This window comes from Arachis hypogaea, chromosome 15, assembly GCF_003086295.3.
Source record: "Arachis hypogaea cultivar Tifrunner chromosome 15, arahy.Tifrunner.gnm2.J5K5, whole genome shotgun sequence".
In the NCBI taxonomy this organism is placed as follows: domain Eukaryota; kingdom Viridiplantae; phylum Streptophyta; class Magnoliopsida; order Fabales; family Fabaceae; genus Arachis; species Arachis hypogaea.
The window spans coordinates 72,128,887-72,145,057 of record NC_092050.1 but is presented as its reverse complement, the minus strand read 5'-3'; the positions used below and the strand labels follow the sequence as shown (position 1 = coordinate 72,145,057).

The window sequence follows — 16,171 nt, the reverse complement described above, 5'->3', positions numbered from 1 at the left end:
TGTCATTGGACAACTCTGCTGGAGGATCTCTTCATCTGCAGAAGATGCCTGAAGAAGCCCAGGAACTCATTGAAATGGTTGCAAATAACTAATTCATGTACACTTCTGAAAGAAATCCTGTGAATAATGGGACAACTCAAAAGAAAGGAGTTATGGAGATTGATACTCTGAATGCCATACTGGCTCAGAATAAAATATTGACTCAGCAAGTCAATATAATTTTTCAGAGTCTGTCTGGAATGCAAGCTGCAACAGGCAGTACTAAGGAAGCTTCCTCTGAAGAAGAAGCTTATGATCCTGAGAATCCTGCAATAGAAGAGGTGAATTACATGGGAGAACCCTATGGAAACACCTATAATCCTTCATGGAGGAATCATCCTAATCTCTCATGGAAGGATCAACAGAAGCCTAATCAAGGCTTCAATAATAATAATGGTGGAAGAAATAGGTTTGGCAATAGCAAGCCTTTTCCATCATCTTCTCAGCAACAGACATAGAATTCTAAGCAGAGCCACTCTGACTTAGCAACTATAGTCTCTGATCTATCTAAGATCACTCTCAGTTTCATGACTGAAACAAGGTCCTCCATTAGAAATCTGGAGGCACAAATGGGTCGGCTGAGTAAGAGAATTACTGAAACTCCTCCTAGCACTCTCCCAAGCAATATAGAAAAGAATCGAAAGAGAGAGTGCAAGGCCATAAATATAACCAATATGGCCGAATGCACAGAGGAGGAAGAGGCAGTGATTTCCAGTGAGGAAGACCTCAATGGATGTCCACTGGTCTCCAAGGAGGTCCCTAATGAGGAACCAATGGAATCTGAGGCTCATATAGAGACCATAGAGATTCCACTGAACTTACTGTTGCCATTCATGAACTCTGATGAGTATTCTTCCTCTGAAGAGGATGAAGACATTGTTGAAGAACAAGTTGCTCAGTATCTAGGAGCAATCATGAAGCTGAATGCCAAGTTATTTAGTAATGAGACTTGGGAGGATGAACCCCCATTGCTCACCAAAGAACTAAGTGATCTGGTTCAATTGAAATTACCTCAGAAGAAATAGAATCCTGGAAAGTTCTTAATACCTTGTACCATAGGCACCATGACCTTTGAGAAGGCTCTGTGTGACCTTGGGTCAAGTATCAATCTCATGCCCCTCTCTGTAATGGAGAAACTAGGGATCGTTGAGGTGCAAGCTGCAAGAATCTCATTAGAAATGGCAGACAATTCAAGGAAACAGGCTTATGGACTTGTAGAAGATGTCTTGGTAAAGGTTGAAGGCCTTTATGTAACCTCCCGTCCAGCAAAATTACCTTGCTTAAGTCAAGGTATTTCTACTAGAAAGAACATTACGTAACCTTCTCTAGTATTAACTACTTAATTATCGAGCCTTTGTATCGAGTTCGCGTTTCAGTTTTAAGAAAATGCCAAAAATTTTGTTTTTATTCATTAAAGTCATAATTCAAACATTTACAAGTAATAATAATCACATAATTACTATTGATAATAATTCTTATACAAAAGAATCCAAATGAAACTCAAACACAATATACCAAACCTACCCCTCTATATGAAATAAAACCTCATACGACAAGAGCGAGGGGACTCTACGAGACCAATTAAAACCATAAAGAAAACCTACTAATTGCTCGCAGCTTCAAATTGCGTCTTCAAACCTGTGTCACAGAAAGGGTGGAAAATTTGGGGGTGAGAACCAAACCACATGTTCTCAGTAGAGGTAGAGAACGCCGTGAAAGTAAAGAATAAAACACAAATAGATAATTCCATTCAGAAATATTTAAAAGAAAAACTGTTTTCATTTGCAGTGATCTTTACTCGCCTTGTCAACCTTTTATTTTGACATTCAAAAATCCAAAATCTTATAAAGCATCAGTTAATTATCCAAAATTCTAAACCCATATTTTCCTTTATAAAAATCTTAAAAGTTTTTCTAGACCGTATGAATGACTAATCTGTTCCAAGCATAGGTTCATTAAGTCTATGCTGAACCAGCTCAATCTTTCATACTTACTAAACCTCAAACACAATCTAATCACGGCCTCAGGCCCAAGCAATTCAACCAACACCTAATTCACCCCAACCCAACCAATCAGTTACAAACACAAGTAATGAGGTTCAAACACAATCAAGAGCAATTATATCAAGTATAGCAATCAGCAGTTAACAGAATTATTCACTTAGGCAAACCAATTACAATATACACACCCAAACAATGTCACATAGATGCATATGATGAATGTCTAGTCCTAGTGCAGGTAATGAGCTCATCTGTCGGTTTCTACCCGCTCCCGACGTAACCCAGCATTACTAGCCGGATATGGCTTTCCTGTTGGCTATACCCCTGTGTACAGGAAATAACCCCTCTGCCACCACAGGGTCCACTGCACGTAGGAAATAACACATCTGCCACTGCAGGGATGTATGCCGACACACCTTCTGTATACAGGAAATAACCCCTCTGCCACTACAGAAATGGAACAGGTGGTCACGGTACTTCTGTAGCAGGAAATAACCCCTCTGCTTTACAGAAATAAAATATGGATCTGTACCGTAGGAAAGTGTTCTCAGTGGTCGCACCACTATCTATCTGACTGCCTCAATGCAACAGATCATCACATAATCATTCTCATTACCATCATTCATTATCATTCTAATTATTCATCATCACTTTCACATTCTTATGCAGTACCACTTTCTTTCTCTGTTCAATCATACTATACAAACTTTACATCTTTCCTTTTTCTTTCATAATTGCAAATACGCAAGCGGGACAAGACCCACGCCCTTGCCAACAATCTCGTATACCAAATAATTTCTTCTTACAGGAATCATTGAAGTTTTTATCATTAAATAAGTCTTAAATATTGATTTTGATTAAGTCATTATACTTTTGTAAAAATTTGGACATAATCTCCTTTAAAAATAGGACTTATCCACCCTTACGGGTTCCTTCTTTCTCAACATTTCGTCAGCCTCTTTCAGCAATTGCCACAGCAATATATTCTCAAAAACATTTGATAATAGAAAATCTATTTCTTAAATTCCATATCCAAAATAATTACCAACACAACTTGGCAGCCTGATTTCCATTATGTTTTTAAAATATCAAATGAATTCGGAATTACGCAAACTTTATATCCATGCGACCATCTCGGATTAAGCTTTCTATTAAACTAAAAATCATAATTTTCATTGACTCTAGCTTCGGGAATATAAGCAAAACCGTGACTGCTCTGCAGTGTTCTAAATCCAGAAAACAGCAGCAGCATACAACATTCGAAATTTCATATAAAATCCAAATTGAATCCAACCACCTTCAAAATTAATGTGGTTAAACTTAACTTACCCAAATTTCTTTCTCAATTAGTTCCAGGGTCATACCATTTTTAATGAAGGAGTTACGTAGCTTGGAAGTTAGATAATTTTCTGCAGAATTCTGTTTTACAAATCATTAAACACAACCTCTTCCAAGTCCCATAACTCACTTATTAAAACATGGAAAACCATGAAATTTGAATCATATGTACTAAACATACTCAATTTTCACCTCCAATTAGTTGCATCTCAATATCATTCCAGAATTAAAAATTATAAAGTCTCAAAGTTACTGACTTAGAAAACAAAACCTGACTTTTACTGCATAATACATCTTACTTTAAAAATCCAAATCTTTAAAACCACAACTCTAACAATTCTAAATTTTTAGGAAATTAAAGTATTACGACCAGAGTTTCATTTAAAATTAGTTCCATTTCAAAATTAAAATTGGAGAAATTCCAATAGAGGAAACAAGTTGCTGCTGTGTTAAACGTTCTGCAGAAAAACCAGATTTGACATCCATAATTCAAAAATTTACCATAAATCATAAACTTAATGAAAAAGTCTCAAATTCACCAGTCCAGCTCCCTATATTTCCAAGCTTAATCCGGACTTGGTTCCATGCAATTTTAATAATCACAAAATTAGTTATAGCTTTTCAAAGTTGCTGACTCAGTTTAGAAATTATGCTGAAAATTAGATTTTAGAATTCAACTTTGAAAAATCATAACTAATTCTTTAGTTGATACGAAACCTTCAAAATTGAGTTTTCACAATTACACTTAATATAATTTCATTAACACTTAAATTCTTATCATTTCAGTCACTATAGAGTCACTGATTCACTTTTAAAATTGCCGTTTAATTTCAAGAGAACCTGATTTTCAGTAAACCATTTAGTGTTCAAAATCCAACCCTTCAATACCCCTCAAAACCAATTCCAAATCAACCACCAACCAAGCTCATTAACATTACAATATACCAAATAATAGCTCAACAGCAACAAATCCAACATAACCCATTAAAATTCAGTAATTCTCAACAATAAGTCATCAAACTATTCCCAATCTACATAATCAATCAATATCACCAATCAACAATTCCAAATCACAATCTCAACCATTCCAATCACAATTTCAGCCACAAATCAATATTCACATAATCAATCAATTACTCACATCTATTAAATCTATTTGCAGTTATTCAATAAACCTTGTAGGCATTCTTAAATTAAAATCGTTTTAAACCCCCTACCTCGATGTCGCAATTACAAGAAACCGGAGATAGAATTGTGGTGAGACAGCTGGCTAGACCCCTATTAGTCACGCAACCATTTCAGCCAAGAAAGCAGCAGCACTGCATCTCAGCACAACTGGGACAATAGTAGCATTAGCTTCCACAACAATGACCACAGTTGCAGTGAAATGAAGATTTCGAATTCAACGGAATCGAAAGGCAGAAACAACTCTGGTAATTTAAAACGGAGCACAGACCAAAGTTGAATTAAAACAAGAACAAGCAGTTTAATAAGAAATTGGCAGAATAGGGCGTACAATTAGAGCAGAAATAAGGGGAAAAGGCTAACCCAGGCCAATGAATGTTAATCCTAATTAGAGCCAAAACAGGGCAGCAGTAATTCCCAGCAATCCTTCCCAGTGGTTCTGGCAGCAGCAACTCCAACAGTCAGAAGAATGAGCACTAGAAGTAGAAACAACCGTGTCTATGGCAACTCCAAATTGACGGCATCAGTGGCAACAGTGACACCAGCCCCTTCTTTGCGTGCAGAGGCGATAGTGATGGCTAGGGTTCGATGGAAGTGCCTCTCCCTGATGGCGGGTTGAACAGTGGGGACGGCGATGGAAGTTTAACGACAGCGGTGAAACGCGGCGGTGACAGTGAGGAACGGCGGTGATGTGGCTCCAACAGCGCACCATCCTTCTCCCTCTTGCCCTCCACTTCTCCCACACTCTCCTATATGACAGCAACAGCAGCGACGCTGCCTGTGTTACCCACCGGCGCTGCTTCCCCCTTCCCATCTTCCCTATGCGTCTCGCTCTCTCTCGGTCTCTCTTTTCCTTGTTTTCTCTGATTTCTTTCTTCTCTGTGTTGATAAGTTTATTTGTGTGGAGGGTGTTCATCCGTGAATGAATGGTGGGGAGAAAAGAAGCGTGGAGGAATAAGGGAGGGGTTAGTTTACCGTATATGTGTGTGTGACTAATTGGGTGAGGAGTATATGTGTTACACAATAATGATACGTAAAAATAAGAAACCTAGATTAAAATTACAATAAAACATATACGATTAACATACGAATTTTACATAATATTTAAAATAAAAGAGAAAATTTAGATTTAAATATATTACTATAAAATTACTTTAGAAACATATATAATTTTATTTACCAACATACCAATGAGTCAAATAATTATTTTTAATTTAAATTATAAAATAAACTTACTAATCACAACTTATAAAATACAGTTAAACTCAAAATATCAATTACCTATATTAAATTATATAACCTTTCATTATTTTTCTATCATAATTTTAATTTCAATTTATATAAAATAACTAGTTATAATTAAAATTGTGCATAAATACTAATTGACTTAAAATTAAAGTATTTATCAAAATCAATTTAATCATTCCTAATAAATTAATCTTTAAGGGCTCAAGTTAATAGAATAAACCACATTTATTCATAATAGAAATTTCTTAAATTTAATTATATAAAATAACCAATTATAAGAATTTACACAAAAATATTAATTAACTTAACTCCAAATATTAATAAAACTAATTTAATTATTCTCAATTGTTCAGTTTATAAAATAAAGAGTTCAAATTAATAATAAGTCATAACTTATTCATAATAAAAATTACTTAAATTAAATTGTACAATTCTTTCTTAATTTTTAATTACTAAAATTCTACAAAATATTCCATTATAATAAAGTTACTGAAGAATATTAATTGGTTCAAAATAAAATTATCTTTGAATCTATTTAATTATTTTTAACAAAATAATTTTTAAAATTACAAAATTTAAACTTAGCAAGATAAAATCACAATTTATTTATATTTAGATTTTTAAAAATGCGGGATGTTACATTCTATCCAACTTACAAAAATTTTCGCCCTTGAAAATTGATATAAGATGGAGAAAAGATTTATATTCACATTCCTTTTTGAATATTTTAAAGAGATCAAGAAATTCATATCACAAACATAGAAGAAAATATACTAGGTGTTGCAAAAGTTGATAAAAATAATTTCACGTAAACCAAATTTAAAAATCCAAAATCAAATAGGCACAATATTCGTTCAGAACTCTTAACAAAGTATGACCGCTTCCTCTTGTCACCTCAAAATTTCACAACTCCTTATAACTTTGTATACTGACCACATTCAATTTTCGCACGCACGAATTGTGTCCCTAAGAACAAGCGCATATAAGGAATACGAAACATGAGAAGAGAATGACAAACGACACGAAAGGTTTATGCGAGAAATTGGAAGAATACTCAAATTCGTTGTTGTACAAGATGGTATTTCGCAAGGATTTGAAGGAATACGTGAAATCATCAACAAACAAGGATATATATATAAGAAATGAAATGGAGCATAAAGGGAATTAATTCAAGGCTTAGGAAGAAATTTTGAATCGAACAGTTTCAATATGAATATAATTAGGAAAAATAGTACAACAATTTTGAACAACTTCAATTTGAAATAGAGGGAATTAGTTTATCTTTTTCAAAAGAAAATATATAAATCCAACATTTTTCAAAAATACTAAACTAAGTATAAATAATACGTTATACCGATTTAATTTCAAATCAAAACAAATCATGCATGGTTTGTAAATTAAAGCTTGTTTGATGTTAAGGGCAAAATATTTTCTTTAAAAAAAATCTTGGAGGATACTTAAGTACATAATTAGGTATTAAAATAAAGTTATAGTAAAGTTGGAAGAAATTCAGCTTCTATTCAAAGAATAAATTTTGAAATAAAATTTTCTATAAATCAATAAAAAATAAGTGGTATATCACAAATAAACAAGATTGAACTATATAAAGAAGTTTTAGAGTTTGTGTAAGAGAGTCTAGACCGAATTAAAAACAATCCCATCAAAATTTAAGCAAGGGTTGTGGATACAGTCAAATAAGAAAATATGTAAATTGAATTTTTTTCTCGAAGAGAATCTGAAACAAGTACTCAAGAAGAAAATTACAAGAAATGGTATGTTGCATCGAAATAAATCAGAGTTCAGAACAGGGAGCATAGAGTTTGCAAGGTAAGGATAAATGTTCCAAAAGATTCAAACAACAACCAGATGCAGAGTCAAGCAAGGACGTGCACGAATGATAATACAAGGTTAGTAAGAAAGAGATCAAAAATTAGAAATTCCAATACAATTAGTAGAGAAAGAGATAACGCTAAGCATGAATAAAGAGCATACGTCAAAATAGAACTTGTCTCTAGAACTTAGTCTCTAACATCCCCAAAACCTCGTGATTCGCGTTAACCTATCACTTCTATTTCGTCTATGATAACCCATTAGTATTCCCATATACATAAATCATTAGTATTAAGTTGGCCAAACTTGATACCATGAGGTATGCAACGGTAAACTAATAACGTTAATCACTAGACAGTCATGCATATAAAACATAAACTCTTGTCACCAAGACAAGTCTTGAGGCATGACAGACACTCAGAGTATGCAATGAAGCATAGTCAGTCCACTCCCAAGGCTCTACAGGAAGGACTGCTCTGATACCATATTGTAACGTCCCGTCCAGCAAAATTACCTTGCTTAAGTCAAGGTATTTCTACTAGAAAGAACATTACGTAACCTTCTCTAGTATTAACTACTTAATTATCGAGCCTTTGTATTGAGTTTGCATTTCAGTTTTAAGAAAATGCCAAAAAATTTGTTTTTATTCATTAAAGTCATAATTCAAACATTTACAAGTAATAATAATCACATAATTACTATTGATAATAATTTTTATACAAAAGAAACCAAATGAAACTCAAAAATAATATACCAAACCTACCCCTCTATATGAAATAAAACCTCATATGACAAGAGCGAGGGGACTCTACGAGACCAATTAAAACCATAAAGAAAACCTACTAATTGCTCGCAGCTTCAAATTGCGTCTTCAAACCTGTGTCACTGAAAGGGTGAAAAATTTGGGGGTGAGAACCAAACCACATGTTCTTAGTAGAGGTAGAGAATGCCGTGAAAGTAAAGAATAAAATGCAAATAGATAACTCCATTCAGAAATATTTAAAAGAAAAACTGTTTTCATTTGCAGTGATCTTTACTCGCCTTGTCAACCTTTTATTTTGAAAACCAATGGCATAACATTCAAAAATCCAAAATCTTATAAAGCATCAGTTAATTATCCAAAATTCTAAACCCATATTTTCCTTTATAAAAATCTTAAAAGTTTTTCTAGACCGTATGAATGACTAATCTGTTCTAAGCATAGGTTCATTAAGTCTATGCTGAACCAGCTCAATCTTTCATACTTACTAAACCTCAAACACAATCCAATCACGGCCTCAGGCCCAAGAAATTCATCCAACACCCAATTCACCCCAACCCAACCAATCAGTTACAAATACAAGTAATGAGGTTCAAACACAATCAAGAGCAATTATATCAAGTATAGCAATCAGCAGTTAACAGAATTATTCACTTAGGCAAACCAATTACAATATACACACCCAAACAATGTCACATAGATGCATATGATGAATGTCTAGTCCTAGTGCAGGTAATGAGCTCATCTGTTGGTTTCTACCCGCTCCCGACGTAACCCATCATTACTAGCCGGATATGGCTTTCCTGTTGGCTATACCCCTGTGTACAGGAAATAACCCCTCTGCCACCACAGGGTCCACTGCACGCAAGAAATAACACATCTGCCACTGCAGGGATGTATGCCGACACACCTTCTGTATACAGGAAATAACCCCTCTGCCACTACAGAAATGGAACAGGTGGTCACGGTACTTCTGTAGCAGGAAATAACCCCTCTGCCTTACAGAAATAAAATATGGATCTGTACCGTAGGAAAGTGTTCTCAGTGGTCGCACCACTATCTATATGACTGCCTCAATGCAACAGATCATCACATAATCATTCTCATTACCATCATTCATTATCATTCTAATTATTCATCATCACTTTCACATTCTTATGCAGTACCACTTTCTTTCTGTGTTCAATCATACTATACAAACTTTACATCTTTCCTTTTTCTTTCATAATTGCAAATACGCAAGCGGGACAAGACCCACGCCCTTGCCAACAATCTCGTATACCAAATAATTTCTTCTTACAGGAATCATTGAAGTTTTTATCATTAAATAAGCCTTAAATATTGATTTTGATTAAGTCATTATACTTTTGTAAAAATTTGGACATAATCTCCTTTAAAAATAGGACTTATCCACCCTTACGAGTTCCTTCTTTCTCAACATTTCGTCAGCCTCTTTCAGCAATTGCCACAGCAATATATTCTCAAAAATATTTGATAATAGAAAATCTATTTCTTAAATTCCATATCTAAAATAATTACCAACACAACTTGGCAGCCTGATTTCCATTATGTTTTTAAAATATCAAATGAATTCGGAATTACGCAAACTTTATATCCATGCGACCGTCTTGGATTAAGCTTTCTACTAAACCAAAAATCATAATTTTTCGTTAACTCTAGCTTCGGGAATATAAGCAAAACCGAGACTGCTCTGCAGTGTTCTAAATCCAGAAAACAGCAGCAGCATACAACATTCGAAATTTCATATAAAATCCAAATTGAATCCAACCACCTTCAAAATTAATGTGGTTAAACTTAACTTACCCAAATTTCTTTCTCAATTAGTTCCAGGGTCATACCATTTTTAATGAAGGATTTACGTAGCTTGGAAGTTAGGTAATTTTCTGCAGAATTCTGTTATACAAATCATTAAATAAAACCTCTTCCAAGTCCCATAACTCACTTATTAAAACATGGAAAACCCTGAAATTTGAATCATATGTATTAAACATACTCAAATTTCACCTCCAATTGGTTGCATCTCAATATCATTCCAGAATTAAAAATTATAAAGTCTTAAATTTACTGACTTAGAAAACAAAACCTGACTTTTACTGCATAATACATCTTATTTTACAAATCCAAATATTTAAAACCACAACTCTAACAATTCTAAATTTTTATGAAATTAAAGTATTAGGACCAGAGTTTCATTTAAAATTAGTTCCATTTCAAAATTCAAACTGGAGAAATTCCAATAGAGGAAACAAGTTGCTGCTGTGTTAAACATTCTGCAGAAAAACCAGATTTGACATCCATAATTCAAAAATTTACCATAAATCATAAACTTAATTAAAAAGGCTAAAATTTACCAGTCTAGCTTCCTATATTCCCAAGCTTAATCCGGACTTGGTTCCACGCAATTCCGATAATCACAGAATTAGTTATAGCTTTTCAAAGTTGCTGACTCAGTTTAGAAATTATGCAGAAAATTAGATTTTAGAATTCAACTTTGAAAAATCATAACTAATTCTTTAGTTGATACGAAACCTTCAAAATTGAATTTTCACAATTACACTTAATATAATTTCATTAACACTTAAATTCTTATCATTTCAGTCACTATAGAGTCACTGATTCACTTTCAAAGTTGCCGTTTAATTTCAAGAGAACCTGATTTTCAGCAAACTATTTAGTGTTCAAAATCCAACCCTTCAATACCCCTCAAAACCAATTCCAAATCAACCACCAACCAAGCTCATTAACATTACAATATACCAAATAATAGCTCAACAGCAACAAATCCAACATAACCCATTAAAATTCAGTAATTCTCAACAATAAGTCATCAAACTATTCCCAATCTACATAACCAATCAATATCACCAATCAACAATTCCAAATCACAATTTCAACCATTCCAATCACAATTTTAGCCACAATTCAATATTCACATAATCAATCAATTACTCACATCTATTAAATCTATTTGCAGTTATTCAATAAACCTTGTAGGCATTCTTAAATTAAAATCATTTTAAACCCCCTACCTCGATGTCGCAATTACAAGAAACCGGAGACAGAATTGCAGTGAGACAGTTGGCTAGACCCCTATTAGTCACGCAACCGTTTCAGCCAAGAAAGCAGCAGCACTGCATCTCAGCACAACTGGGACAACAGTAGCATTAGCTTCCACAACAATGACCATGGTTGCAGTGAAATGAAGATTTCGAATTCAACGGAATCGAAAGGCAGAAACAGCTCTGATAATTTAAAACGGAGCACAGACCAAAGTTGAATTAAAAAAGGACAAGCAGTTTAATAAGAAATTGGCAGAATAGGGCGTGCAATTGGAGCAGAAATAAGGGAAAAAGGCTAACCCAGGCCAATGGATGTTAATCCTAATTAGAGCGAAAACAGGGCAGCAGTGATTCCCGGCAATCCTTCCCGGTGGTTCTGGCAGCAGCAACTCCCCGGCAGTGGCTCCATTCCACAGCAACTCCAGCAGTCAGAAGAATGAGCACTAGAAGTAGAAACAACTGTGTCTTTGGCAACTCCAAATTGATGGCATCAGTGGCAACAGTGACACCAGCCCCTTCTTTGCGTGCAGAGGCGATAGTGATGGCTAGGGTTCGATGGAAGTGCCTCTCCCTGATGGCGGGTTGAATAGTGGCGACGGCGATGGAAGTTTAACGACGGCGGTGAAACGCGGCGGTGACAGTGAGGAACGGCTGTGATGTGGCTCCAATAGCGCACCATCCTTCTCCCTCTTGCCCTCCACTTCTCCCACACTCTCCTATATGACAGCAACAGCAGTGATGCTGCCTGTGTTACCCACCAGTGCTGCTTCCCCCTTCCCCTCTTCCCTATGCGTCTCGCTCTCTCTCGGTCTCTCTTTTCCTTGTTTTCTCTGATTTCTTTCTTCTCTGTGTTGATAAGTTTATTTGTGTGGAGGGTGTTCATCCATGAATGAATGGTGGGGAGAAAAGAAGCGTGGAGGAATAAGGGAGGGGTTAGTGTACCGTATATGTGTGTGTGACTAATTGGGTGAGAAGTATACGTGTTACACAATAATGATACGTAAAAATAAGAAACATAGGTTAAAATTACAATAAAACATATACGATTAACATACGAATTTTACATAATATTTAAAATAAAAGAGAAAATTTAGATTTAAATATATTACTATAAAATTACTTTAGAAACATATATAATTTTATTTACCAACATACCAATGAGTCAAATAATTATTTTTAATTTAAATTATAAAATAAACTTACTAATCACAACTTATAAAATACAGTTAAACTCAAAATATCAATTACCTATATTAAATTATATAACCTTTCATTATTTTTCTATCATAACTTTAATTTCAATTTATATAAAATAACTAGTTATAATCAAAATTGTGCGTAAATACTAATTGACTTAAAATTAAAGTATTTATCAAAATCAATTTAATCATTCCTAATAAATTAATCTTTAAGGGCTCAAGTTAATAAAATAAACCACATTTATTCATAATAGAAATTTCTTAAATTTAATTATATAAAATAACCAATTATAAAAATTTACACAAAAATATTAATTAACTTAACTCCAAATATTAATAAAACTAATTTAATTATTCTCAATTGTTCAGTTTATAAAATAAAGAGTTCAAATTAATAATAAGTCATAACTTATTCATAATAAAAATTACTTAAATTAAATTGTACAATTCTTTCTTAATTTTCAATTACTAAAATTCTACAAAATATTCCATTATAATAAAGTTACTGAAGAATATTAATTGGTTCAAAATAAAATTATCTCTGAATCTATTTAATTATTTCTAACAAAATAATTTCTAAAATTACAAAATTTAAACTTAACAAGATAAAATCACAATTTATTTACATTTAGGTTTTCAAAAATGCGGGATGTTACACTTTACATCCCTGCTGACTTCATAATCCTGGACACTGGGAAGAATAAGGATGAATACATCATCCTTGGCAGACCCTTCCTAGCCACAGCAAAAGCTGTGATTGATGTTGATAGAGGAGAGTTGGTCCTTCAAGTGAATGAGGACTACCTTGTGTTTAAAGGTAAAGAATCTCCTTCTGTACACATGGAGAAGAAGCATGACAAGCTTCTCTCAATGCAGAGTCAAACAGAGCCCCCACATTCAAACTCTAAGTTTGGTGTTGGGAGGCTAACATCATGCTTTGAGTATCTGTGAGGCTCCATGAGAGCCCACTGTCAAGCTATTGACATTAAAGAAGCGCTAGTTGGGAGGAAACCCAATTTTTACTTATCTATGTAAATTTCTATTGTTATTTTATGTTTTCTTTAGGTTGATGATCATGTGGAGTCACAAAAACAACTGCAAAAATCAAAGCAAAATAAAAAACAGGATAAAAAAATAGCACACCCTGGAGGAGGAGCCTACTGGCGTTTAAACGCCAGTAAGGGTAGCAAAATGGGCGTTAAACGCCCAGTCTGGCACCATTCTGGGTGTTTAACGCCAGAAAAGGGCATCAAGCTGGCGCAGAAAAGGGCATCAAGCTGGCGTTTAACGCCAGAAAGGGAAGAAAAGCTGGCGTTAAATGCCAGAAATGGGCAGCAACCTGGCGTTTAAACGCCAGGATTGGCATTCCAAGGGGTGTTTACACGCCAAAATGGTGCAGGGATGAGAAATCCTTGACACCTCAGGATCTGTGGACCCCACAGGATCTCCACCTACCTCAACTCTCTCTCTCTCTCTCTTCTCTTCACCTTCCCATAACACCCTTCCCCAAATCACCTATTTCCCATCACCTCACATTTCAAATTCAAAATCCTTTCCCTCCCACACCCAACCCCTCATACACGAACCCTACCCCACTCTCCACTCCTATATAAACCCCTCCTTACCACCTTCATCTTCACACAATATACACACTTCTCCCCTCTTGGCCGAACCACTCCCCTCACTCCATCTCCTCCAATTTTTCTTCTTCTTCTCCTTCCTTCCTTCTTCTTTTGCTCGAGGACGAGCAAACCTTCTAAGTTTGGTGTGGTAAAAGTGATGCTTTTTGTTTTTCCATAACCATTTATGGCACCTAAGGCCAAAAAAACCTCTAGAAAGAGGAAAGGAAAGGCAAAAGCTTCTTCCTCTGAGTCATGGAAGATAGAGAGATTCATCTCAAAGGTCCAACAAGACCACTTCTATGAAGTTGTGGCCAAGAAGAAGGTGATCCCTGAGGTCCCTTTCATGCTCAAAAGGAATGAGTATCCGGAGATCTGACATGAGATTCGAAAAAGAGGTTGGGAAGTTCTCACTAACCCCATTCAACAAGTCAAAATCTTAATGGTTCAAGAGTTCTATGCTAATGCATGGGTCACCAAAAACCATTATCAAAGTGTGAACCCGAACCTAAAGAATTGGCTTACAATGGTTCGGGGGAAATACTTAGATTTCAGTCCGAAAAATGTAAGGTTGGCATTCAACTTACCAATGATGCAAAGAGATGCACGCCCCTACACTAGAAGGGTCAACTTTGATCAAAGGTTGGACCAAGTCCTCATGGACATATGTGTGAAAGGAGCTCAGTGGAAAAGAGACTCCAAAGGCAAGTCGGTTCAATTAAGAAGGCTTGACCTCAAACCTGTGGCTAGGGGATGGTTGGAATTCATCCAATGCTCCATCATTCCTACTAGCAACCGATCTGAAGTTACAATAGACTGGGCTATCATGATCCATAGCATCATGATTGGAGAGGAAGTAGAAGTTCATGAGATCATATCTCTAGAACTCTACAAAGTGGCTGACAAAACCTCCACTTTGGCAAGGTTAGCCTTCCCTCATCTCATCTGTCACCTATGCAATTTAGCTGGAGTTGTCATAGGAGAAGACATCCTCATTGAAGAGGACAAGCCCATCACTAAAAAGTGGATGGAGCAAATGAGAGAGCCTACTTATGGACTTCAACAAGAGCATGAGAAAGTCCCTCATCAAGAAATCCCCGAGATGCCTCAAGGGATGCATTTTCCTCCACACAACTATTGGGAGCAAATTAACACCTCTTTAGGAGATTTGAGTTCCAATATGGAGCAACTAAGAATGGAGCACCAAGAGCACTCCATTATTCTCCATGAAATTAGAGAGGATCAAATAGCCATGAGGGAAGAGCAACAAAGGCAAGGAAGAGACATAGAGGAGCTCAAGCGTTCCATTGGATCTTCAAGAGGAAGAACTAGCCGCCATCATTAAGGTGGACCCGTTCTGATTCCCTTGTTCTTATCTTTCTATTTTTTTTATTTTTATGCTTTATCTGCTATCTATGTTTGCATTTTCATTATATGATCATTAGTGTCTAGTGCCTATGCTTTAAAGTTATGAATGTCCTATGAATCCTTCACCTCTCTTAAATGAAAAAAAATATTTTCTGAAAAAGAAAGAGAAGTACATGAATTTCGAATTTTAAAATAGTTTAATTATTTTGATGTGGTGGCAATACTTTTTGTTTTTCTGAATGAATGCTTGAATAGTGCATATTTTTGAATTTGTTGTTTATGAATGTTAAAATTGTTGGATCTTGAAAGAATAATAAAAAAGGAGAAATGTTATTGATAATCTGAAAAATCATAAAATTGATTCTTGAAGCAAGAAAAAGCAGTGAAAAAGCTTGCAAAAAAAAGTGGCGAAAAAATAAAGAAAAAAGACAAAAGAAAGAAAAAGAAAAAGCAAGCAGAAAAAGCCAGTAACCCTTTAAACCAAAAGGCAAGGGTAGAAAAAGGA

At 35.0% G+C, this 16,171-nt stretch overlaps 2 long non-coding RNA genes across 2 annotated transcripts; both read right to left on the bottom strand.

Moving 5' to 3' along the window:
* Positions 1-1,415: 1,415 nt before the first annotated feature.
* On the bottom strand, positions 1,416-6,776 carry LOC112750323 (uncharacterized). The gene is made up of 3 exons (XR_003175652.3): positions 4,926-6,776; positions 4,595-4,807; positions 1,416-1,677 (listed from the first exon to the last, which is right to left on the bottom strand). It is a non-coding gene; the product is annotated as an uncharacterized lncRNA (long non-coding RNA).
* A 1,490-nt stretch (positions 6,777-8,266) lies between these two features.
* Positions 8,267-12,396, bottom strand: LOC112750324 (uncharacterized). Its single transcript, XR_003175653.2, has 3 exons — positions 11,781-12,396; positions 11,451-11,663; positions 8,267-8,525 (listed from the first exon to the last, which is right to left on the bottom strand). It is a non-coding gene; the product is annotated as an uncharacterized lncRNA (long non-coding RNA).
* Positions 12,397-16,171: the final 3,775 nt, after the last annotated feature.